General features: G+C 38.5%; 1 pseudogene; it reads right to left on the bottom strand.

Moving 5' to 3' along the window:
- Window positions 1-10,316: 10,316 nt before the first annotated feature.
- Window positions 10,317-10,997, bottom strand: LOC147613633 (germin-like protein 8-2 pseudogene; annotated as a pseudogene).
- Window positions 10,998-26,396: the final 15,399 nt, after the last annotated feature.

Here is a 26,396-nt window from a genome sequence, read left to right as displayed (position 1 = left end):
GGGTTTGGATGAGCAAGAGGCTTGTCTGGACCTGACTATTGCTGAGACAGAAGCTTGGCTGAGGCGGATAAAGCTGTGGGAATTAGCAAATCTTCCATGGTCGGAGTGGGAGAAGAATCTGCATGCAAAGGAGCAGTTCGACTACCTCAAATCTATCGGCGGGTTTATCACACAATAGGTGCAGGTAACACCAGATTATGTAGCAGCAGCATTTCATTTACCTTATACAAAGGATTCTAGTGTCTTAAAAGTGACCAACCAGATGATGAGGGTGGAGTTTGGTTCTCCCGAAGGTACAAAGGGGTATTTTATGGTTAGGAATGCATCTCCAGAGAGGCAAGTGCAGTGTACCTGGTTTTTATCCAAGGTGTGCCTGTTGGTGAAAAGTTTGTATATGAGTAAGGAATCTTATGCAGTGCTGCACAGTGCAGAAAAAGGATTGAGTATTGATTGGGGTTTTTTTCTTCAGGAGAAATTGAAGTTTTATGCAGGGCTTCAGGATAAAAGAAGGCAAGTTTAGGTGGACCGTTTAGCCCCATACATGGCCGGGTTATTTACATATAGGGATTGGCTTCATTCCGATCCTATTCATGCAGAGCCGAAGGTGACCATGAAGGAGCCTGTGGATGGTGGAAACCTCAAGAGAAAGTTGCAATACATGGCAGGGTCAAGCATGAAGGCAACTGATGAAGGGGATCTGCTTGCTGCCGGATATTCAGAGCAGGAGGTGTTAGAGGCAGTGGCTAAAAAGAAGCCTTCTTTAGTGGTGTTTGAGGGAGATAAAGCAGGTGGTAGCAAGCCTAAATCGACTATCGTCGGACATAAGTTAAAGATGCCAAAACAAAAGGGCGCTGGCGGATTGGCATTACAGGCTTTACAGAGTTCTGTACCATCTACTCCTGTAGCACCAGCAGTTCAGATGATCATATCCCCACAGGGTTGGATGTAGCCATGAGACCTGAAGAAGAGGTCATCACAAAGTTATACTCAGTACAGCATTATATAAGGCAGCAAGCTAAGCAGGGAGAGAGACAGAAGGCTACTATGGAGGCTTTGGAAAAGCAGGTAGCTGATAATGAAGCAGCAGGATTGGATGACATGTGTAAAGAAATAGAGGATTTGAAGGAGCAGAATGTTCAGCTCAGGAAGCAACATAAGGAGGAGTTGTTGGGTGTGCTGAATTCCACAGCATTGTTCAGACAGTGGACAGAGGTGTTTAAGCAAGAATGCAGGTCTGAGTGGACTCAAACAATGGACAAAGTGGCAGCAATTCAAGTAGAGAATGAGTTTTTACAGTCTCGGATTGCTACATTATCAGAGTTAGAAGGGGAAATCTTAGAAGAGAATCAGGTTCAAGGAGTAATAATAGCAACTGAAGATGTTGAAGTGATGAAGAAAGCAGACAGAGCATGCATTAGAATTGTGGGAAGGTTTGCTGTTGAAAATGGAAGAATGGATTTAAAAGCCTTATCAGAAGGTGAAGGCTATGTTTACTTCTGAAGTGGATGAGGAATATGTCATGCAGATTAAAGAGCTTGAGGCAGAGAATATGAAGCTGTCTAATCAATTGTTACAGCACACATTGCAGGAGGTTGAGGATGCAGTTCCAGTGGAATCTGGTGTGTTGTGGATATGTAGATAGGAGGACAAGAGGCATTGTCGCCTGTGGGTGGTTGCAGCAGGAGGTGATATGGCTAAGGGTCAAAATTTGATGGTTAGTACATCTGAGGAGATGGAAAATCAGTTCGAATTGCCAGTGTTAGGGCTCTACTTATAGTACCATAGATGATTACTTTACTTTGTTTTAGTTTTCAAGTTTAGCAATTCCTTTTTGTAAGTCTTTTTGCAAAATACCTTAGTCGGACTTTCATTATGTCTTGGGGACATTCCGATGAAGGAATGCGGTTATAACCACTTGTAACGGATGCGGGCTTTTAATCAGCCGCACTATTGTGTTTTGGATATGATGAATTAAGGAGTTCCGTCTGCGCTCTACAATGGCATTCAGACTCATTTCTGTCATCCACGTGTATTTCTGATTTCAGTCTTATTTCCATGTATCCGAATTAGGTTTAGTGAAAGTCTGATTTGAGTTGGGAATATACATAGGAAGATTATTGAATAGATTGTAAGCTAATTAAAGTCTCGAGTGAGGGCTTAAACAGGAGAGACCAAGAGAGAGCTTGAGCCTGGAGAGAAAACAAGTGAAAACCCTACAAAACAAACATAAATAAGACATATTAACAAAACATTGAAATCACACACACAATCAAAAGCACAGGCAAAGTAGAAGGGCTACCTACAAGCTAGTGTCACATGCTAGGGCTTGTAGCATGAGAGAATTAGAAGAAAGAGTTAAGGGAAGGGCTTAGGTTCAATCCTAAGGGATGGAGGGGGTGTAGAGAGGAGAGAATACCAAAGAAATAAGCCCCTCTTTTGAAACCTACAAAAATGTGAAATCACAATAAGTGACTCAGTGCGATTCTATTAAAAATCCCCAGAGTCAAAATAAGCATTGAAATATCCATTGAAAAAACCATGGAAAAAAGGCGTCAAAATAAATTTCTTATTTTTTGACACTTATTTTGATGTTTATTTTGACCCTTGCAACTTTTCACTTTAACATGCAAATTCTCATTCAAATTTAATCATTTTGGTGGTCCATTTTGAATTAAAATGTACTGACTAGGCCATGCATGAAATAGAAAGGAGTGTCCACCTCCCCCTCATTTAAACCCACATTCGAATGCGTATTCAACATACATGGAGCCTGTGAGTGTTATGAACATTTCAAATTTCATCGATTTAGAGAAGACAATGTTGTGCCTGTGCAATCATTGCAAGTATCAAAATTTTTAACGTCAAAGAATTTAGAACGAGCATTCTAAAATGGGCTTTATTTCCATAGAGCGCTTGAAACATCTACTTGTTGATCTCTTTATGCATCCAGACAACAATAAATCTTGGATAGACTATGATAAAGTTCTAGAGCATGACGACATGGATGTCATGATAGATGCTCTACATGACAAAAGTCACAGAGTAGACAATCATGATGAAGAGCATGAAACGGCCCAAGAAGAAGATGACATAAGAAGAAGTATGGAGAATGACAAGGGTATAGCCAAGCTCGGTGGGATTAGAACTTGAGAAATCTTGGACAGACTATGATAAAGTTCTAGAGCATGACATGGATGTCATGGTAGATGCTCTACATGACAAAAGTCACAGAGTAGACAATCATGATGAAGAGCATGAAACGGCCCAAGAAGAAGATGACATAAGAAGAAGTATGGAGAATGACATATGATGACGTGTGGAGCATGCTTCTTAAGAGGAGAAAGATCTGCATAGGCTTGTTTGTCTACCACTTTATCATGGAGTATGTGTTTCTATTTTACGCAATTGCCTCTACATATTGAACTTGAAATCAATATATGGGTTGTCTCATACAAGCATTTCAAAACTAATGGGGTATGGGTCCCTTCATCTCTATATGTTTCATATGTTTTCATGATTAGTATTTAAAGTGGATGCCACATGAATGTCTTCTCTTTCTCCTAAACTGTTCATTGTGATAAATCATATAGGTTATTTAAGAATAAAATTATACTAGAAGATAATGATATGCCTTCGGACCATGCACGAGTCAAATCAATGTTACACTCCATAGGGATGGACTACAACATACACCATGTTTATACACAGAATTGTATTGTCTTTTGGCAAGAATATGCCACTCTTCATGAGTGTCCATAGTGTGGTTCATCGAGATATAGGCGAGATGTCCAAAGGACAAAGGGTCCTTGCTAAAGTCTTATGGCACTTCCCCATCATTCCATGCATTCAAACAATGTTTAGATGTAAATCCATTGCATCTTTAATGCCTTGGCATTGGAACACCATATCCACAGATGACATTATACATGTGCGTGTTGATTATCCAACATGGAGTCATATTAAAGATAAGTGGGTGGCCTTTAGGTAAGAGCCTCCTCACATTTGCCTTGGAGTAGAAATGGATGGAGTCAATCCATTTGGCATACGAAATTCATCATGTAGTACATGGCCCATTTGACTAGTTAACTATAACTTACCACCATCGGTAGCGATAAACAAGGGGTACCTTTTACTTTCCTTGATAGTTCGAGCAGCCAGCAGGGAGGTATAAGGTGAAGAACATGAACGTCTACAATCTACGCATGTTATGGGATGGTAACAAAGTTCATGATGCATCCAAGCAATTTGAAGAAAGGCTACTATAAGGTCCAAAATATTTAAATAGTTGTTGGGTGTAATGTAGCAAAAATAAGGTCCAAAATATGTAAATAATGGGCCATGGGAAAGGGTACTATAAATAAGGCCTTGGGTTCATTGTAGGGGTCTTTTGGTCATTCATATCTTGGACACTTACATGTACTCTTGTCTCCTTTTGTGGAGAAGGCCTTTCATGGTCTAGGGCTCAAGGCAAGCTGGATAGCCACCCTCATAGTGAGAGGTTAAATCACTTAGGCCTTATGCAAATACCTTCTTTGCTAATGTGCATGTCGATTTCTTCTCTTTTCATCATAATTGAACATAACGGATGCTAGATTTGGACTTTATGTGTTGATTTCTTTGATATTTGGTCTAGATCCATTTCAATTCGTATTAGAGCTTCGATTTTGATCAAGTTTCTTGAAATTTCTTGAAAATATTTTGAGTTTTCTTGATTTTCTTGATAAAGAAGATGAAAAATGGTGGGATTGCATGAATTTTGCTTCAACTATAAATTTTTCTAAGGTTTTTGGGCAAGAATTGGGCACTGGATCAATTTCTTGGACTAAATCTGAGCACAAGACCAAATTTTAAAAAGATGTGGACCAAATTTGAACTAAGTAGGAGTGATTAGTGGTAATTTTTTTATAATCACATTTTTAGTTTCTCTTCCACTTTTGTTTAAGCTTTCCATGTCCAGGGTTCATCAAATAGTAGCCGTTTCCACACAAATCCTTGGGACTTTTGTCAGGGACATCTTTAGCAACACATAGAGCACCATTTTGAAGTATTTTTTAGGCTTGGAATGTTTTATTTTTCTCCTTCTTCCCATGAATCAAGAAACCCTAGAAATGGTGTTCTCAATCTTTCATAGTGCTCAAGATCCATCATACTCACCATATATTAGCATTAGAGCCTTATCTTGAGTACAGTTTGTGTGATTTGCATCTCCAAAGCTCCATACAAGCTAGCAGTGAGTTCTGCATGAGGAGGAGTTTCTTTTGCTTCCAACCAACACTTGGTGCAAGATATGGAGGCTTCCATAACTTAGTAATGCTATTGGGAGCTTAAAGAAGACATTCTTAGAGTCTTTATATGGAGATTTTGAAGTTCTTGAAGCTTTCTTCAAGAGGGCCAAAGCAAAGAATGTGCTTCGCAAATCTACACAAGGAAGAGACTTTTCTTTATCACACAAGCTGGAGGCTTCTTGGTAATCATCGATCAATTGCTACACATTTTCTTGCATTATTTGATGGATTTCGTGAGTTCTTGAATCCATTATCAAGAATTACGAGTTTCTTTGAAGAAACCTTGATCTCATGGATTAAGCCTTGATTACATATGCTAACCAGCTTGCTATGAAAGTCCTAGAAACCACATTATGGTCATTGGATTGGCTTGATTGAATGCATATTGGAAAAGGGGATTGCATTGTGAGTAATGGATGCATTTAGTTCAAATTGGTTAACCCTAGTTCCATTTTTTTCTAGTTTTCTCAAAATATTTCATTATGGCCGAGAAGCCAAAAAGGCCATCCTCCGAAGTTATCATTGGTCAAATAAGACATGAAAGGGGATGAGTTAGTGGAGCATGGCAACATTCATGTAATGAATGTTAGTGGAGCATGGCAACATTCATGTATGAAGGAGTTGGGAGAGCAATTGATTGTGGTGATAAGCACTCAAAAAATCACTTCTCCATCAATGGAGCAAGAATTTTCAGTGTAATGTTCTGACGTGTAGTGTAAATTTACCTTAGTTACAAATACAAAATAGTAAATTTGGATTTTATTTCTCTATAAAATATCCCAACGCTATTTGAAGGCCCATTTAAAATAGGCAGTGCACTAACATTAGTCTCCATTTTGTTCCCCACTTGTGTTTCTTCTTCACCTATAACTTCTTTGAATTTTCAGATTTGAATCAATATTGTCTCCTATGTAACACGGAAGAGAGCAGAGTAAAAAGGACTTGGTTAGGCCTGCGCTTACACGATTTGCATATATGTTTATTATGTTGGTCAATTTGCTTGATGAGAGATGTTATAAGGGATTGCGAAAGTTAATGCTTTGTGATAAGTTTGGAATACTCTAGGTTTCACATGCTCAAAAAGAAGAGGAAGTATCATCCATTGTGTATGGAGCAACACTTTGGCAAGAAGCTCGATTGATTGTGAACATATGTGTGCCTATTTTTAAAATTATGTGCTTGGTTGATAGGGAAGGAGCCACCATGGGCCTTATCTATGAGCTCATGGATTGCATGGTGGAGATGATAAAGAATATTCAAGGGGTTGATTCCACCAAGTTAAAGTAGGTTAGAGATTTTTGTATTGAGCGTTGGTATATGTTTCATACACCCTTGCATACTATGGGCTATGTTTTGCATCATGTTTGGAAAGGAGAATACCAAGATAGTGACCAGAGGTGCATAAGAATTGGATGACTCTGCTTGAGGCTTACACAAAAGGTGATGCAGAATTGTAAGGAAATATTCTTGATGAGTATGATAAGTACAAGTCAGAAGGAGATTCATTTTTGTGTACAATTACAAAAGAAGAAAAAATAATGCAAGAGGGTGTGAAATGGTGGCAAACATTTGGGACATGCACACCTAATTTGTAGTAGTTAGGAATCCGAGTGCTCTCTCAAGGCACTTGTGTTTCACCATGTGCAAGAAATTGGAGCACATTTTCTCTCATTAACAACAAAATAAGAAATGGGCTCAAACCTTCACATACTGAAAAGCATGTTTTTGTAAACACAAACCTTCATCTCATGTATGTAAAATCAAGGAGCGGGGTTATGAGAAGATGGAGGTTACATTGGAAATGCTCAACAAAGAGAAGTATGGTGATCAATTGATTGCTCTACAAGAGTTGTAGGAGGCTATTGAGGAGGAAAAGGCTTAGGAGGCTAACTGTGGTGAGGCCTCATCCTCGTATGCTATTGAGGCCCTTGACTTTGATGATGACGACGATGACAATGATGATGCTCTTATTGTTGAGTTCTTTCCAAAGGGGGACGATGATGATATAATTTATGAGGATCTTGTTAAGTAGCTTTGCTACTACTTCATTCATGTTCTTCTAGCTTTCTTCATCTTTAGCACGTTAGTATTTTTGTTGTTGGCTTCATCTTTAGCAAGTTGCATGTTGAATCATGAGACTTTGATTTATAATGTTTAAATGTTTTAACATTCATTCATGATCTTTACCATTCCAAACTATAAGTTTTACATATTCTCCATCATATTATGACTGGATTCTCATGTGTTTTTAAAAAAAAATACTCAACAAAGTAGTGTCACGTATATTTCAAACTAGAGGTTTTTACCGTACTTTAATCATACTTCCATACTCGTATGTGTATTCCAGGAAAAACTATGTTCTGGTGGTTGATGCAGAAGGCTATTTCAAGCACGTATATTTCAAACTAGAGGTTTTTACCATACTTTAATCATACTTCCATACTCGTATGTGTATTCCATATGATTATGGTATGGAAAAACTATGTTCTGGTTGATGCCGAAGGCCGTTTCAAGCACGTGGTTGGGGAGGGGTAGGTTGGCCAGGAAGAGGTCAACGGAGAGGTGCGAGTTGCCCGGGTTGTGGCTGCTGAGGGCAGGAAGGGAAGGGAAGGGCGGGGCGGTAGTGGCATGTCGAGGTTGAGCTGGAAGTGCACTAGGCCACGAGGAAGATGAAGAGATCGCCGGGAGAGAGGGTCTGCTAGAAGAGGGAGTTGTTTAGGCATAGTGGAGATAAAACCCACCTTGGGCATGCCCTGGGCCAGGTAGAGCACCTCGGTAGAGTACAAAAAAGAGTGTGCATCATGTCTTTCATGTTAGTAGGTCAAAAGAGCTCCTGGGTGTAGGAGATAGCTTAGTGTTTATCTAGGATCTTATGAGACTCGGGGTTTTTTCTTTTTATGTTTCTCATTAGATGGTTGGGGTTGCTGATTTCGTAGGGAATGATTAACATGTCAAGTTCTAAGTGGCTGATCAAACCGGGAGACTACGACCACACTTGGGAGAATGTTTCTTTGCTCTAATTTAGTTTTAATATTTTTCTTAAAACATCCTCTGGTAAGGAAAGGGATAATATTATATTTTGGGGAGATTTTTCATGAAACATGAACCTTGGGAGAGTATCATCTCTCAAGGATGCATCTACTATTTAGCCCATTGTTTAGTGGCATAAGTGACAATCATGTGAAGAATAGGGTTGCATCATATGGGTGGTGCATGCCTTCGGGGGTGCAAATTATGCTCAGGTTGTGTAGTCTTTCACTTAGCAGAGTGTCTTTCCATTATATTTGATTTGGAGCATAAGGTTAGATGGTAGCTAAACCCACCAATTGTCCTCTTGGTTTATTTTCTATGTGTTGATGAACCATGGATTACACGTCCTAGGATTGATTCACGATTATGCTTTTATGCGTGTGGATCTTGGATGGACACTCAAGTAAGTGTTATTATTGCTTTCAAGTAATTCAACATCAAGCCAAGAGGCCTTGTTGTTGAAGTAACTTTGGCATAATCTCGTTCTCTATCCGATGGGTAAACAGTACTGGTCAGCCCGAATCTCAAAATATCTCTCTCTCTCACTGTTCCTCCATAAAATCACCTCAAGGCTCTGAAAGAATAGCCCAAAAAATAGCGAATAAGAATTAGTTAGATTACCATGCACGAAAATGATAAAGATAGCAATCTTTTCTTAAAACCAGAATTAGTTAGATTACAAAACACTGGAAAGTGGTATTGGTTTCATTTCGCGAATACCGACTAAACCGTGCGGGATCTCCAAATGGCCCGAACACGGACTTTGTTTCTCTTGTGATGATCTAACTTTCTTTAATACTTCTCTTTGACAAATATAGTTATCCACCCCCTCATGGGAAGCCTTTACTAAAAATTAAGGGTCAAGTTGGTATCCAGGCCCTGTCTATTAGACCAAAATTTCCATCTAAACAGTACTCCATGGGGGATTTCAATTTTATAGATTTTTAATTTGTCATCCCTTAACTTGATCCACTGGGTCAAGAGTTAACAGTAGCAATGTGTCAGCAGAATCCACTAATCTCATAGTGATTTGCTGAAGTCATTATCGTCATTCCAGTTACGAACATCAACATAGGGACTCGTCCCATTCATCCTCATTGTGCTTTTGCTCAGTTTATTTTGCTTTTCAAAAATTCAGCAGGAATCATCATTTCTCAATCAGAATTCAATTCAACTCATGAGTTCTTAATGAGGATTTTAAAATCATATCAACCACATTCGAATTCATCATCTGGATAGCATTTTAGCTTATAATTTCAAAATCTTAGATTTACTCATATATACTGCCAGTAAAGAGCTGCAGTTATACCCTCGATATATACGGGTAGTCATGATCCTTAGAACTATAAGGTAAATACCATCATGTCTAGGCCTCAAGCAAGTCAGGGATTCCATATAATTACAGTACAAAGACGTACTTTTTTAAGTACAAATAAAAGAAGAGAAAAATTTTTCTTAAGTGAAATACAAGAGGAATCCATAACATACAAAGATGCACTTTCTTAAGTACAAATTAAAGAAGAGAAAAAATTTGCATAAGTGAAACACAAGAAAAATCTACAAGGCAAAAAGACGTACTTTCACAAGTGCAAATTTAAGAGTATAATGAATAATTATAAAAAAAACATATAAAATTTTGCCTACTTGAAACACAAGAGAACTCCATAAGACACAATGACGTACTTTCACAAGTACAAATTAAAGGATGGAGTGTAGGTTACAAATAATTATCCCAAAAAAGAATAATATTTTTTTCCACTAAAGTGAAACATAATAAAAATATATAAGGCACAAAGATGTACTCTCACGAGTATAAAGTAAAGAAAATAAAAGTTTATAGTAAAGTGAAAAACATCTACAACAATTTCTATAAGCAATGAAATAAACTTAAACACTATAGTAGTTGAGAAAATAGTCTTATTATAGTTTATGAAGCATGAAAATACTTGTTTCAATGGATTCTGTAACATACATATAGTAAGGCATTGTTCCTCGTCACAGCTAGGAGAGGGTGGTCCTGACGCTAGCAGTGAGGAGGTCCACCTCTTTCTTCTCGATGCCGAAGACCGTTTCGAGCACCTGGTCGGGGAGGGGCGGATTGGCCGCGAAGAGGGCGGCGGCGAGCTGCGAGGTGCCCGGGTTCTGGCTGTTAAGGGCGGAGATGGCCAGGGCGGGCTGGTGCATGTCGGGGTTGAGCTGGAAGTGCACTAGGCCACGGGGGAAGACGAAGAGATCGCCTGGGGAGAGGTTCTGCTGGCAGAGGGAGTTGTTGGTGGAGACGAAACCCACCTGGAGCATGCCCTGGGCCAGGTAGAGCACCTCGGTGGCGCGGGGATGCACGTGGGGAGGGTTAAGGCCCTTGGGCTGAAAGTCGATGCGCGCGATGGACAGGCCCTGCGTGTTGAGGCCCGGGAAGTTGGTCGCGAAGGCCAGGTTAACGGCGGAGCCCAGTCCTTTGACCAGGGGTGCCGCGTTACGAAGCAGCGTTGACGTGAAGTCCGAGGGCTGCACGCGGTTGGACGGCTTGCAGGTCAGCCCGTTGAGGGTGAGTGGGCCGCCGTCCGCCACGCAGAAGTCCTGCAGAGGGTCTTCATCGGCGGCACTCACCTCGACTATGAGCAGCGGCGGCGCAGAGGAGGCCAACAGCATCAGCGCGGCCAGAAGCAAGTAGCTGACTGCCATGACTGAGCGACTAGCAAAGAGTACATATTGAAAAGAAGGCACTCGTCGCTGCAATTTATGAACGGCGCCCGAGTTCAAAGATTCTACTATCTCCCACGCCACAAGGACGGGTGAACGCTACCTGAAAGCAACTCGGTTGTCCGGTCAGCATCTTACGGCAGCGCTGCCATAAGATGAAAAACCCGTGATCTAAGTTTGAACACAAATGCCATCAATCCCCATGAAATCTTAGGGTCATTAGGATACTTTCACTCTTCTACAAAGCATCAATTTGGGGTCCCTACAGGCTACAAATATATATGGCTGCAGCCTTCCTTTACTCGTGGAAGAAAATATTTGAAGCACCATAGATCTAAACATATTAGTAGGAACTTGTATGAAACCATACCATACTATGCTTCAAAGATTATGAGACATAGAGCAACATTCATTAGGGAAAAAAATATGATGCCTACAGATATGGTTGATCTTGAGCACATTAGGTATTTGGTGAAGTTCATGATCCGCACACGATAACTAGGAGGTGGATTGCACTACTTTATTGTAAACTATACATCTATAAATGCAAATATTTGAACCCAATGATAGTAGTCGAATAGTTAATGTGAGACCTACCCCACCATCACGTCGCGAGCACCTACCAAATTATGTATGTAGATTTCTTCGACTCTCAACCAAGTAGAGCATATGCATTTGTCAAAGGAGGTGGATTGCACGACTTTATTCTAAACTCTATATCTATAAATGTAAACATTTGAACCCAATGATAGTTGCCATCACATCACCCACCAATGTTGAATAATAAGACTAGCACATTCTACCTTCTCCACTACACTATATGGGTCTGGGGACCACTGTCCTACCTAAAAACTATAGGACTATCTTTACTCTTGTTTAAGAAAAATCATGCTTATAGAGCCATATTTAAGTGTGGACACATTGGGCAAGTGAACACAAATCATGTGTTAGTGACTTCATGATGCAACACACTAGATGATCAACTGGGCAAGTGAACACAAATCATGTAGCTTGAGTCTTATAACTATTTTAAGGTTCTAAGAAACCCATACTTCAGGCCCAAGGGACGTACGAGTTAAAAGAGAGGACAAGTTTGAAAGGAAGTACAATCTCTCAGCGTAATTTTTCGCATGTGCATGCTTGACAGATAAATGATGCTTTCATTTTCATATATTTATGAGCATAGAAAGACATTTCATTTAATATTTAAAGTATCTTTAAAATCATCAATAGAAGTGCCACGCCACAATCAATCACTACATGCCAACAATCACAACAAAAAAAAAAACTAAAAATATATAACATTGTGATAAAAAGATAATATTATCCAAATACCTTCAAATGAACATGCATTTTTGGTCTTTTTTAAATTAAAAAAATAACAATTTTGTGGTAAATTACATATAAGGATTGCAGGGATATCTATATCTACTCCTTCTTCATGTGTAACATCTCAATGTAACTTATTTGCACTCTACCCATGCCTAAACATAAGGGTCATGTAAATACATAAGAACTTAGTACCACTTTTCTACCATCTAGCCATATGTCCAATAGATAGAACATACACTGCAGAGGGTCTTCATCAGCGGTACTCACCTGGGCTATGAGGGCGACGTAGAGGAGGCCAACACCATCAGCGTGGCGAGAAGCAAGTAGCTGACTGCCATGACTGAGAGACTAGCAAAGAGTGAGCAAAGAACTCGTCGCTGCAAGTTCAAAGATTCCACTATCTCCCACGCGACAAGGACGGTGCACGCTCATCGCCCAAGTTCAAAGATTCCACTATCTCCCACGCGACAAGGACGGGAGAACGGGGCAACTCGAGTTCAATTAGGTTCTCCGGTAAGCATCTTACAACACTGCTGTCTCGTTATGTATGTTGAAATGTGTGAGTGGATTGTATTTACTTGATGTATGAGCCATTTATGTATACATAGAGCTTCGTATGTTCTATTTATTGGAACGTAAAGCTATGCATGCTCTATGTATGCATGCACCATAAACCTATACATGCTCTATGTATCCAGACATAGAACTATGTATGCTCTATATGTATGTATGCATAGAGATCTGCATGCTATATATATATATGCATAAATGGATCATACAATATACCTCTATGTATGCTCTATGAATGCATACATAAAGCATACAGAGCTCTATGTATGCATAAATGGAGCATACATAGCTATATGTAGGCTCATGTATGCATACATAGAGCATGCATAGTTCTTAATGCTACCTGGACTGAAACAAGTAAGGATGGTTAATGCTGCTTGGATTGAAACAAGTAAGGGTGGTTAATGCATTCCTTAAATGATGTAAGAACCTACTTTCTTATATGCATCATGAAAAAAAAGCATGCGTGCGGTGTACGTAAGAGTTGAATGCAAGGAAAGATAAAGATTTTCAATGGCGAGGCTCTAACTATAGTGTATAGTGTGTACCTATAGTGTATAGTGTGTATGTGTTAGTGTATAGCGTGCTTGCATAAGAGGCATGCTGAAAACCTGAACAAGTACGACTAGAAATAGGTGCATTAATTTTACTATCACGCAAGGTTTGCACCAGCCATTTAGGCACACCTCTAGCCTGCTCATTTTCAGCCCTATCCTCATAAATTACATCCTATAAATCTGCATCAGAAATAGCCTGATCTATGATATCGTTTGAAATCTGCATAGGCTGAATATTTGACTCATTAGGACTTACATTTGAATTCCCATCAGAAATAGGCTGATCTATGATATCGTTTGAAATCTGCATAGGCTGAATATTTGACTCATTAGGACTTACATTTGAATTCCCACCTATAAGCAGAGGCAACAACGTATCAAATACATCCCGTGAGCTCACACCTGTCTCTTTGGTACATGATAACAAAGACTGCACAGCATCTTCCACAAAAACAACATCTTGACTAATCAAGATACGCTTTGATTGCGGATGATACAATCTGTAACCCTTGCTCTCAGCACTGTAACCAACAAAAATGTATTTGACAGCCTTATCATCCAATTTTCTACGTTGTTGCACAGGCACTAAAGCATAGGCCAAGCAACCAAAGACATGAAGTGACCAATAGAAGGCTTCTTGCCATGCCAAGCTTCATATGGAGTAACAGACTACAAGGCCTTAGTGGGACACCTGTTGAGTACATATGCAGCACACATGAGAGCCTCAAGCCAAAACGCATGTAGGAAAGCTTGGCTCTTGACCATACATCGTGCCATCTCCATAAGTGACATGTTTTTCCTCTCAACAACACCATTTTGCTGAGGGGTATACGGCACTGTACATTGGTGTGTTATCCCATGACTAGCCAGAAATGCATCAAACTCTTTAGACATGTACTCCCCCCTGATCAGAACGGAGGGTGCCCATAGTACAATTGGATACATTTTCAACCATAAGCAAAAACTGTTTGAAGCACAAAAACACTTCGGACTTTGCCTTCAGTGGATATACCCATGCATGCCTTGAGTAATCATCAATGAAAGTCATGAAGTACAAGTGTTTACTAAATGACGGAGTTTGCATAGGCCCACATACATCACTATGTACAAGTTGCAATTTGCGAGTGGCCTGCATAGAACCATCCTTTGGAAACGCAGAACGCTGCATTTTACCCAAAATATAGTCTTCACAAATACGTTTCAATGGTGCCTCAAGAGGGGGCAATGAAGCAACCATATCAAATTTCTGCAAACGCAGCAAACTAGCAAAGTTCAGATGACCAAAACGAGCATGCCATAGTTTTGCATCTGAAACTGCCTTTTCACCAAAAACTGCATTTGCTGAATCTTCCACACACTTGTTATAAGAATTGAGCCTATACAGCCCACGAAACAAGGTGCTAGATGTAATAATCGTATCACCAGAAGTCAAATCATGAACAGTACATCTGTCATCCACAAATTTGACTACAAGTCCAAGTCTAGCAAGCGCAGAGACAGACAATAGATTCTTCTTTATCCCTGGCACATACAAAGCATCTGAAAGTGTGAAAGCGCTGCCATTTGCAGCAGTAAGCATAATTTTCCCAACGCCCTTCACTGGGTAAGAAGCATTATTGTCACATGTGACAGTATTCCCAGCCTCAAGACAAGTGAATATATCACGATGCGAGGTAATGTGCTTTGTAGCACCACTGTCAAAATACCATACATCAAAGTCAACAGAAACTGCCAAACATGCATCATGTACAGATGGGTCAAACTGGCAATACATGCTAAACGCCCATTCTGTATCCTGCGCAACATTTACAGAATCTGCATTTGTAGAAGCATCCGCTATTGTGGCTGCATTTGACTCTTTCTTCTTTGCCTCTTTAGCCTTTAGCTTAGGGCAATTCTTAATGACATGATCAATTGCCTTACAATAGTTGCACCTGATCTTTTTCTTGCCTTTATCAAGAGCCTTCTCAAACCTATTGTTGCTACCTGTGGAAGGAGAAGAAGTTATAGACCTACTAATAGGAGAAGAAATAGTGGAAGGGGTTGCCTTACCACTTCTTCTCTGGGGCAGCAACAAATACCTGATCAACTGCATGCTGCCTAGCCCTGTTTTACTTGGACTGCGCTTCTTGTAAGAGCTTGTTGACTAAAGTATCATGCTTGACAACATCAGGTCTGTCCTCAGTAACAAGTCTCCACGTGGAAGCAAAAGTCTGATATGACTCAAGTAAAGCATCAAGAACAGTCTGCACAAGAGAATGATCAGGAATAATCTCACGTGCAGAAATCAACTATTCCTTGAGATCTTTAATCTCAGCAAGAAAAACATTCATGTCATCATCTTCCTGCATAATCTTCGATTCTAGCTCTTTACGCAGGTAAGAGATTTTTGCCTCGTTACGACCTGCATACAAACCAGCTAGAATATCCCAAGCTTGTTTTGCTGTTTTAGCTGAACGAATATGTGGAGTGATGTTACGTTTGACAGAAAGTGCATTCAAGGCATGAGCCTGCGCATCTTTACCTTCCCAACGAGCTTGTTCAGCAGTGGGTAAAACAACAGCAATAATAGAGCTACTAGAACTTGCAACATCCTCAACAGATTCTACATCCACAGAACCTGGACGTACATCCATACCCTGCACAATGTTCCACACTCCTTTTGCAACCAAAACATGCTGCATCATGTATGCCCAAAGTGGGTAGTTGCTGTCTCCATCCAATTTGTCATCAGCGGGACAACATGTGAAATACATCATTGCTGTTATCAGCCATGGCCACTGACTGAAACTGATGCAAAAGCTACCTGTAATGAAGCAAAGACTGAACAGAAAACAACTCGTGCTATGTAGCAAGGTCCACAATAGAATACGTGTGCCTGTTATGCAGAAAACTGCACTGTTGAAATTTCTGCACAGAATGATGAAAACACCTGTACAAAACTTGTAATGCAAAAACGGAGCCCGAAATGACCTCAGATGCACAGTATAGGACTTATAAGCGGTCATGAAAGCTCACCTCAATCGGAGAACGTGAGTCGGAGGGTGCTAGCAGTGTAGCCCTGGGAGCTGATGCCTGCTCTGATACCAATTGTTGGAATTAGGGTTGTAGGAAAGCACACAAAGCTTGGAGAAGAAGAAGCAAGAATGCACACAACACACAGTGTATTAGATTGTGTCAATGTACAAAGATAAGTTAGTCCTAGAATGATCGTATTTACAAGTCGAGGAAAAAAACCTCCTAAAGAGGAAAAAAGTACCCCGACGGTCCTAAGTGTGTTCACACACATCACTGCCTATATATATGGTAACAGTGCTTAGGGTCATTTACTTGTGGGATTAGGGAACATGGGCCTTGAGACTATAAAAGGCATGTGCTCTAGGACTATCGTAACCTTTTGATACCTTTTGAACCTTTAACCTTTGGATACATACCTTTTCAGCCATTCCTTAGTATTAATTGCTCAAGCTTTCCCTAATCCAAGCTAATTAGGCTAATTCACGACTAACCTAGATGTTACTTTCTTTCATTGGTATCTGAGCTCTAGGCTTAGATCTTAATGCTTTGATTAGGAGATTAATAATTTTTGGATTACTCTTAACTTAGTTTTTGAAAATGCATTTTCTTGATCATGATTAGTGTTAATAATTTTCTTGATCATGATTAGTGGTGTTAATCATTTTTAGAATTGAGCTTTACACAGTTTTCAGATTTGCTATTCTCTAGTCTTGAGAAGATTAGCAATCAAACTTGTGATAGTCATTTTTAAATTTGTATTAATCACTGTTTTTTCAGAACCTTGATCCACTTCACTGTTTGATTTCTTGAAGTTCGTGATCTTCTTGATCTTGATTTCTTGATTTTCAAAATTAGGGTTTGTAGAGAATTCTAGTAACAAATATTTAGTGATTTTCTTGCATTATCTTGCTTAGAGAGCGTATAGTTTCAAATATCAATCCTTAAAGCCCTTATTTCTTCAAGATCAAACCCTAGATTGTTAAATCTTGGAGTTCTTGGAGACGCATTGCAAGAAAAGGACTGATGTGTAGAAAATCAAGGTTGCTGTGTAGAGTTTTTAGATTATTGTGAAGAATATTCAGATTGCTGTGCAGAGTTCTCAGATTACTGTTGTAGAGTTGCAAAGTGCTGTGCAGAGAGTATTTATTGTAATTCTGAACAGATTTTAGTGCATTTCAAGATTAATGAAGTTTTCAATAAATCTTGGAGGAGTAAGTGCACAAACTTTAACTTCATTTCATGTTTCTTGAATATTGTGCAACTATGGCTTGCTCAACAAGCAACAAATTGACAGACAGTAATACTTGGTGAAAGATTAAGTGAATCTTGACAACTTTTGACAAAGATTATATAACAATTGCAATGAAATTGTGAAAGCTTCAAGAGCTATAAATTACAGAGAACAACAATGAAACGATGCAGCTCTTGAGAAAGAAAATGTGTAGAAACTGTTAAATCTTTTCAGATTTGTGCAAAAGCAAGGTCTTATCATAGATTAGTGTTAATCTTTCAAAGACTAATGTTAAACACACTTCTACAACAAATATTGATCAAGCTATACTAATTTTGATGAAAGGAGGACAAGATTATCAAGCAAAACAATTTCATGGGTTACCATTCTCACAATCCAAAAAACTACAATTAGTTCTTTCATGCCTCCCTTTACTACTATTGATTTTCCCTAATATATTTTCTTGAGTGTAGGGTCTAACATCAATATAAAGTTTCTCTCATTCATTATGCGTAATGCCTCTTTTTGTGGTATAGGAAGTGTTAGCACATATCCCATATGTTGTCATACGCCTAATGTAGCAAGCAAGCTGATGCCATGAGCCCCATGAATAGATAGTCCCACAAAACGTCATAAGAGTGACCTATGAATGAGTTGGCATGTGGAAATCTATGTAATGAAAAGACCTCGCCCACACCATTAGAAATTGTAGATGGTGCAATCAAATAGCAAGAACCAAAAAAGCTAAAAACCTCTCTGTGAGTCAGCAATGACTCTCCCAGCCACCCTCCATAGCGTCTACGATCATATGCCTATATGAGAGGCTATTGGCAATCGGGCAAGGAATGATTTCCATCTTTCTCAGATTGAGGAACAAGAGGCAAAGGATGAGACTATGTCTCCATTTATAAACCACTTGATCATGTCGCATGTAAGGAAGCATAGATGGATCAATCCCATGCCCCTAATCCTCGTCATCAACAAAGATCACACCTACATGCAGGTTTCTAATAACTTTCCTATCATGATCATGTAAAACTTGAATGTATAATGCACAATAAATAAGAAGCATCACTTACCATAAGTTGATCCTGTCACTTTAGTGCTCGTATATCACGACATATTCCATACTCGAGCTCATGGGCATGACATGGTCGTCGCATCGATGAGTGCCTTGAAAATTCACACACCAACATGGATCTCATCATGTGCATGGGACATGCACCTAGAGGAATTGATGGATGGATCAACCGAGAGATACGAGATATGTGATTTTCATTGAGGAAGACTGGGTTTTGAAAAAGGGTTTTTCAAGAGATATGGGGTTAGGAATTGCTCAATTCCCATCCCGTGATTTGTTGTGGTAGGGGAGAACACAAGGAGACCTGAGTCTCAGTGAATTCATATAGAAGGCTAGCGGTAAATGACACAATCACTTACCAAGACCGCAAATACATATGGTTAACCTCCTCAAAAAGATATCTCCTTTAGTCAAGAATGTTTGCAAGACACAATTTTAGCTTTTCAAGGGGAAGGGAAGTGTGGCTCTGTGTTCCAATGAAGACTCCTTACATAGATGTTAAGTTTGTTGTTTTACCCTTTCGCACTCCTGTTTCTTTCAATAATGTCTCTTTTTGTTTTTTTGTTTTGAATTTTTTTTGTTATTTTCTATTTGTTTTATGGTTTTTTGTTGTTCTCTATGTGGGCGTTTGTGTGTTTTGCATGAAGTGAACTAATCTAAATGCATGTGTAGGTGTGTTTCCTTTGGGGTAGGGTACTATGCCACACAATTATCATTACAACACTGAATTATGCTTTACAAAATCAAGAATCACAACGTGAAAACATCAAGAATCACATATTTCTCTAATTCAATAAATCAACGTTAAAGCACAAAGTAACTAAAAATAATGATGATGAACTAAAGATAAATGAATGACTACTCGAGTAGCATGCAACTCCTCCAACAAGGAAGTGTGATTGTGTATGGTGGGTGTGTGTGGATGCAAGGTAAGAAAAAGAGGAAAGCAGAGAGAAAAAGAAAAAAAACAAGAATATATACAAAGGTGGAGTGGCCTAAAGCTAGTTCACAACCTGAGTGGTCTCAAATTAAGTGTAATCTAGATCATTGTGTCACAAGATCATATGTAGTTCAATCAATGGGTTCAAGAGTGGATGTGTGTGAATCTCAAGTGAGTGCTATGAAGGTAGATATGTTTTTATGAAGAACCTGTGAATGCATTGTGAAAGTGCATGTGTTTGTGAATGAGCTATGCAATTAGCTAACTCCGTGAAGGTTCACGCCCATGAGGCTCATGCTAGTTAAAAGTTCACACCCTCGAGATTCATGCCCCTGACGCTCATGCTTGTCTCAAGAGCCACACTAAGGATGGTGAGAGGTGTAGGCCCAACCCCACTTCTTGTAACACTTGCCAAGTAGAAATATGAGGAAATCAACACAAGGAATCACTATGGGTCTTGGAGAATGAGGATTACACCTCGGTGGAAACATTGAGGGGTGTTCACTTAAAAATATGTAAATCTACTATGTGGGATCATTAGGAGGTTTTTTAAACAAATATTTTGAGAAACATTTATAGGTATCTACCTACATAAGGGGATTTCTATATTTTTAATACCCTTTAAATACACGCTATATTAAGGTCTTCCTAAAAGTACACCCCCGAGAAGGAGGAGATATGAGGCTCTAAAAGTCTAACTACCACCATGTAGCACCTTCTTTCGCTCCTTGTCTCTCTGCATCTCCCATGTATACTCTTTTGGGACTGGGTGAGCACACTACCTCCTTCATTGCTTTGTGCACGTGAGAGTGTGAGAGATCTCTTCTCCGTTGAGGGTCCCAAGCTCTACATAGACAACTCTTACCATGACAATGGGAGGTGGGTGTTCTCAAGTAATAACTAGCATCAACGTGGTTTCCTCTTCTCCAATATAGCGGGTGAGGATATAAGATCCGTGGCGCTAAGAGAAATGTAAGTGAAATTATCTTGGTTAGTCTTAAGCTAGTGAGTGTGTGTATTTGGGCTTTCCATTTGTGTCACTTTCGGGGAGATACCTAGATGCCAAAAAAGTGGAGGATGGGTTAAAAAATTATCCTCTTGTGTTGCTTAAAACCTTAAAACATGGTGGAGAGCTATCATTTATCCTTTTCTCTTTAATTTTTTCATGTATATATCATTATCCAAGCTGCCTGCGATTGAAAGACACACATAAGAGTCTAAGTCAAGTCAATTGTGTGAGACGAGCAAGCATAGGCGTCAAACATTACTTTTCTAGAGGAGAGATTTATTAAAAATCTCTCAACTTTTTACACCACTCATGCACTATACACTAACACATACACGCGATGCACTATAGTTAGAACCTCTCCATTGAAAATCTTTCCTTGCATTCAACTCTTACGTACACCGCACACATACTTTTTTATTTCATGATGCATATAAGAAAGTAGGTTCTTACATCATTTAAGAAAATGCATTAACCACCCTTACTTGTTTCAATCTAGGTGGTATTAAGAACTCTGTCTGCATACATGAGCCTACATATAGCTATGTATGCTCTATTTATTCATACATAGAGCTCTGTATGCTCTATGTATGCATTCATAGGGCATACGTAGAGCTATGTATGATCCATTCATGCATACATATAGCATGTATAGATCTATGCATACATACATAGAGAATACATAGTTCTATGTCTGCATACATATAGCATATAAAGGTTCATGGTGCATGCACAACTTTACGTATCCAATAAATAGAACATACAAAGCTCTATATATATGCATAAATGGATCATGCATAGCTCTATGTATGCATAAATAGAGCATACATAGTGCATGTGTAGCATGTATGGAGCATAAACAGAGCATAGAGCATACATAGAGCTATGTATGTTCTATCTATTGGACATATGGCTAGATGGTAGAAAAGTGGTAATAAGTTCTTATCTATTTATATGGCCCTTATGTTCATGCATCGATAGAGTGCAATCAACTTACATTGAGATATTACATGATGTGAAGAGAGAAGGAGTAGATATCCCTTCTAATTGGATCATTAATCCATAATGGATTGAATCATCAATATACATAAACTAAAAGCATAGGAAAAAAACCATTAATTTGGCCTCAAGCATAGCTTAATCTTGGGTTAAGGAAAAGCTTTATGAAAATCTTGATTTGGATTGAGAATGGGTCATGAGTATGACCATTTCTTGAGTGAGAGAGAGAAATTACATAAAAACCATTAGAATTTAAACATAAATGGAAATTAACTTCAATAGCATTTATTAAATTATGTAACTCTTCACTAACATTCATCAATTCACTTCAATAGCATTCAAAAAACCATACCAATTAAGCTTCTCAAGCTTGAGAGGGGTTGAGAAGAGAGAAACATTGAGAATTTATAGAAAAGATCAATATTCACTAATTATCTTACAAATTGCTTGATTCTTTGTTCACGGTAGAGGCCCCCAACTAATCAATTGGTTAAGTATGTTGATGGCACCAATGGGGATTGAAGAAAGAGGGAAGCTCCAAAAACTAGTGAATTATTAATGAATTCATAGTTCTTGGCTTAGGTGGAGTAGAGTAACGATGCATAAACACTATATATTTTTCAACAAGGGGGAGGCTTCTATTTATAGGAAAAATTGAGCTCCTAACCAAACAAACTAATTCTAGAATTTTCTAAATCAGTTTGGTCAATATTTGACCATTTTTAGGTCAGTTAAGCTAACTTTTTGGAACTAGACTTGAATGAGGAGAGAGGAGAGATGAAATATCTCAATTTTTATGAGTTTAAAACTCATTCAAGCATGTGAAATATGCACCTCCTTTAAAGAACTCCCCTTCCTTACATATGTGTCATAATGGAATCATTTTAATATTGCTCATAGTTTTTTACTAATAAATCTTGTACATTTTCAACTCTTCATCTTATGTGAAATATGCACCTCCTTTAAAGAACTCCCCTTCCTTACATATGTGTCATAATGGAATCATTTTAATATTGCTCATAGTTTTTTTACTAATAAACCTTGTACATTTTCAACTCTTCATCTTATGTGAAATATGCACCTCCTTTAAAGAACTCCCCTTCCTTACATATGTGTCATAATGGAATCATTTTAATATTGCTCATAGTTTTTTACTAATAAACCTTGTACATTTTCAACTCTTCATCTTATGTGAGCATTTACTCATTTTTTGGATACCCAAAATATCTCATATTTTTAATATTGCTCATAGTTTTTTACTAATAAACCTTGTACATTTTCAACTCTTCATCTTATGTGAGCATTTACTCATTTTTGGGTATCTTCTTTTACAAATTGGATTTATCCCCTCCCTACACATGGATTGACACTATTGGCCCATAGGAACCTTAATTGGACCATAATCTAAAAATTTCTGAAAATCTAGACCCTTAGGCTAAGGTCCTTTATACCCATTTCCAATTAATTCCAATTGCACATTGGAAAGTTCTTTTTGAATTTGTGTTTCAGGGGAACTTATTTTAATAAGATGAAGAAATTTTCTATCCAAAAATATTAAAAATCTGAGTATTCTCTCTCTAGAATATTTTCTCTCTCTAGGTTAAAACAGTTAGAAACAAGGTCTTTATATTTCTGAAGAGGGATTGATTACAGGGAAAGATACTAGACATCAAAAGGGTGTTGGGGGAGGAATCTTACATTCTACCCCACTTAAGAAACGCGAGATGTTCTCATCTCGCAACTTGGGATAATTTTGCAAGATGCACGAATAAAGATTAACCACCAAGAAAAGTCTCAAGAGAGTAAGATTCAAGACAAGAACAAGATTTAAACTTTATTCATTCTTGGAACATATACAGTAAAGATAGAAGAACTCTTTACACTTCCATAAGACCGTCCATCATATGATCACAAAAGCAGCACTCACAAGCTGCGCATGTATAAGATAACTCATCTATGGGAATAATTTTGTTGGTTATTGCCGCACCTATCTCAGTGGTATGAGGTGATCTAACAAAAGGACCTCTGAGAGGTAAGCCAAAAACGGGGTAAAGGCATATCTTCTCATGAGGAAGAAAACACGCCAGTAAGAAGACCCGCTCAGAAAACCCAAGATGTCTTGATCTCATGATGCAGTAGTATCGGGGACCCAAACCTAAGGCTTCAATAACCATGGCCAGGTGGACATTGTTACGAAAGTGCTGCTGACCCCAGGGTGTTACCCTAGTTATGTCTTGATAGGTCCGCCATTTGGTCTGCACTACAGAAGTTCCTAGGTGAGGAAAAAGTGAGCGCTCATACTGTTCTATAAAGTCTTTCTTCACAGACTCTCTTGCATCTTGAAGATGAGAAATCATCATGGATAAAACTAATTCCTGTTGCCAAGCCATGAAGGAGATTAAGAAAGAAGGAGATTGATGGGAGTAAGATTACTGTGAGCGACAAGTAAAAGTTACGACTTATATAAAGAAAGGAGCTAGCGTAACCTAGAAGCCAACAGTAACTTGCCACTGAAGTTTTACCGTCTTTCCATGATTTGGGTTTGGCACATTTTTTCTATAGAAGGCATTAAGAATTTTGAGATGAGGAGATAAAAGAAGCTTGTAGGCTAAGTCACCTACTTTCTTTGAATTCAGATAAGGCTCACAATATCTGGGGGATAACTTCTTAAACTCCCCAATAGATAAAGAACTTCTTTTGGGCCGTACTCGAATGAAGACCAAAACCTTGGTATCCAAAACACCGATTTTTACTTCTGAACTCATTGTTCTGAATCCTTAAAACAGGTGGAACTCCTGAGAAGTATTCTAGGGAAAGGGTCTTCCTTTTTTAAACAGAAAGGGTCTTCCTTTTTTAAACAGAAGCTTTCTTTTATTTTAGAGAGGGAATAATTATAAGATCAAAAAGGGAGATTCTTACTCCTGTATACCTCGAAGGTTGGAGAGGAATCTTACATTCTACCCCACTTAAAAAAGTGTGAGATGTCCTCATCTCGCAAGGTAGAGGATAACTCTTTTTCTTAAGATTTAATTTTATTCTGGGGTTCCTTATATTCTGGTCAACCCTTTGTTATTTTGGCTAGAATTTTGTAAAAGGAAAATGGTCATTATTATCATTGTCTACAACTTTGTCATTGTCATTTATATTTTTGGCCACTGTCACATTGCATTCAAAAATCAAATATATTTTAGTGTATTTGAAATAAGTGTTACATACGATGTCATGATTTGATTAGATTTTATAGTGTGTATATTAGATGGTGGAAGGAAAAATTCAATACAAGTTATGCTTTGAATAAGGCTATGGCATGCTTTGTTGTCACTTCTCTTATTACTTTGGTGGCACTTATTCATTTGTGTTGTGTATTTACACTTGCATGATTCCACATGGATCCAATGTTGAAGATTATGATATTACGGAAGATGTGCCCATATACCACGAGGGTCACTCTTGATTGTTGGTAGAGTGTATGAGAATTATATGAACCCAAGGACCTAGTACTTTTCAAAGGTTGAGAGATCAATATGTCTCTCAGATAAAGAAACCTCACAACAATGAGCAACATAATGATGATTGCATGAATGCATTTCTTGACACGAGGATGATCCTCATCAAAAATTTCTTTGAGATGAATCATTCAAAAACATCTATGAGGGTTCCTCTTTCACACGATTAAGTGTGACCTTGTTCTCGTGAACCTCCAATCTCACTACTCCTAGAGCAATGCATTAGTTTTAGCATTACTCACACGAAAGTGAAATGCATTTGGATTTTCTCAACGTCATGATATGATATGTTCTTTGATGCAAGAGATGGATTTGAGTTGGCCAATTACTCGATGATCCATAGGCGTTGTTGTAACCTCTTCCAACATTGTTCAATCCCATTCTAGAGATTGATTAAATCGTCCTTGACTTGAATAAAAATAATGACCTCTTGCTGCAAATGCTTGTTCACCTCTTTTTTGATCTTGCATCTCTCCTCTAGATTTATTAAATAATCCTTGACCTTAGTAAAAACCATGGCCTCTTGCAGCAAATGCTTGTTTACCTCTATTTTGATCCTTCATCTATCCTCTCTTGATTTTCTCTTGAAGTAGCATATTTGAAATTATCTCAAAGGTTGGTGGAGTGTCTCTAGTCATAATAGTTGTAACCAACTTCCCATACTGCTTTCCTAAACCATTCAAAGCTATTTGAACCAACCTTTCATTATCCACTAATTCTCCAACTTCACAGAGCTCATGTATAATGCTTTTGAGCCTTACCAAGTAGTTTGGACCACTTTTGAAATGATTTCTCTTTGATGTGTTAAGCTTGTTCGCATGTTTCAATATAGCTATTTTTTTCTCTTACATGAGTATGCATGTTATCCTTTGCATTGAAGTGAATCGTATACTTATCCATTTATTATCTTTCTTGCCAAGATTCTTCCTCACAATAGGATCACATTTGGGTCTATGGGGCCAGTAACTATACAAGTAGCCTCTTCAAACCAAAAATAATTTCAATCTTAAATCTCCATGGTAGCATAGTTGTTATAATCAAGATTTCTCTTTTCATTGATGAAAAACATGTTGTCAAGGCCATCCAATGCTTTGAGATAGAATAAAAGTGAATGAAATAGGTGTACCTTAGAAGTATATAG

Source organism: Cibotium barometz, chromosome 43 (genome assembly GCF_041138505.1).
Source record: "Cibotium barometz isolate CiBa-2024 chromosome 43, ASM4113850v1, whole genome shotgun sequence".
NCBI classification, from domain to species: domain Eukaryota; kingdom Viridiplantae; phylum Streptophyta; class Polypodiopsida; order Cyatheales; family Cibotiaceae; genus Cibotium; species Cibotium barometz.
Note: the sequence above shows the minus strand (reverse complement) of the source record. Positions and strands in the feature narration are given on the sequence as shown.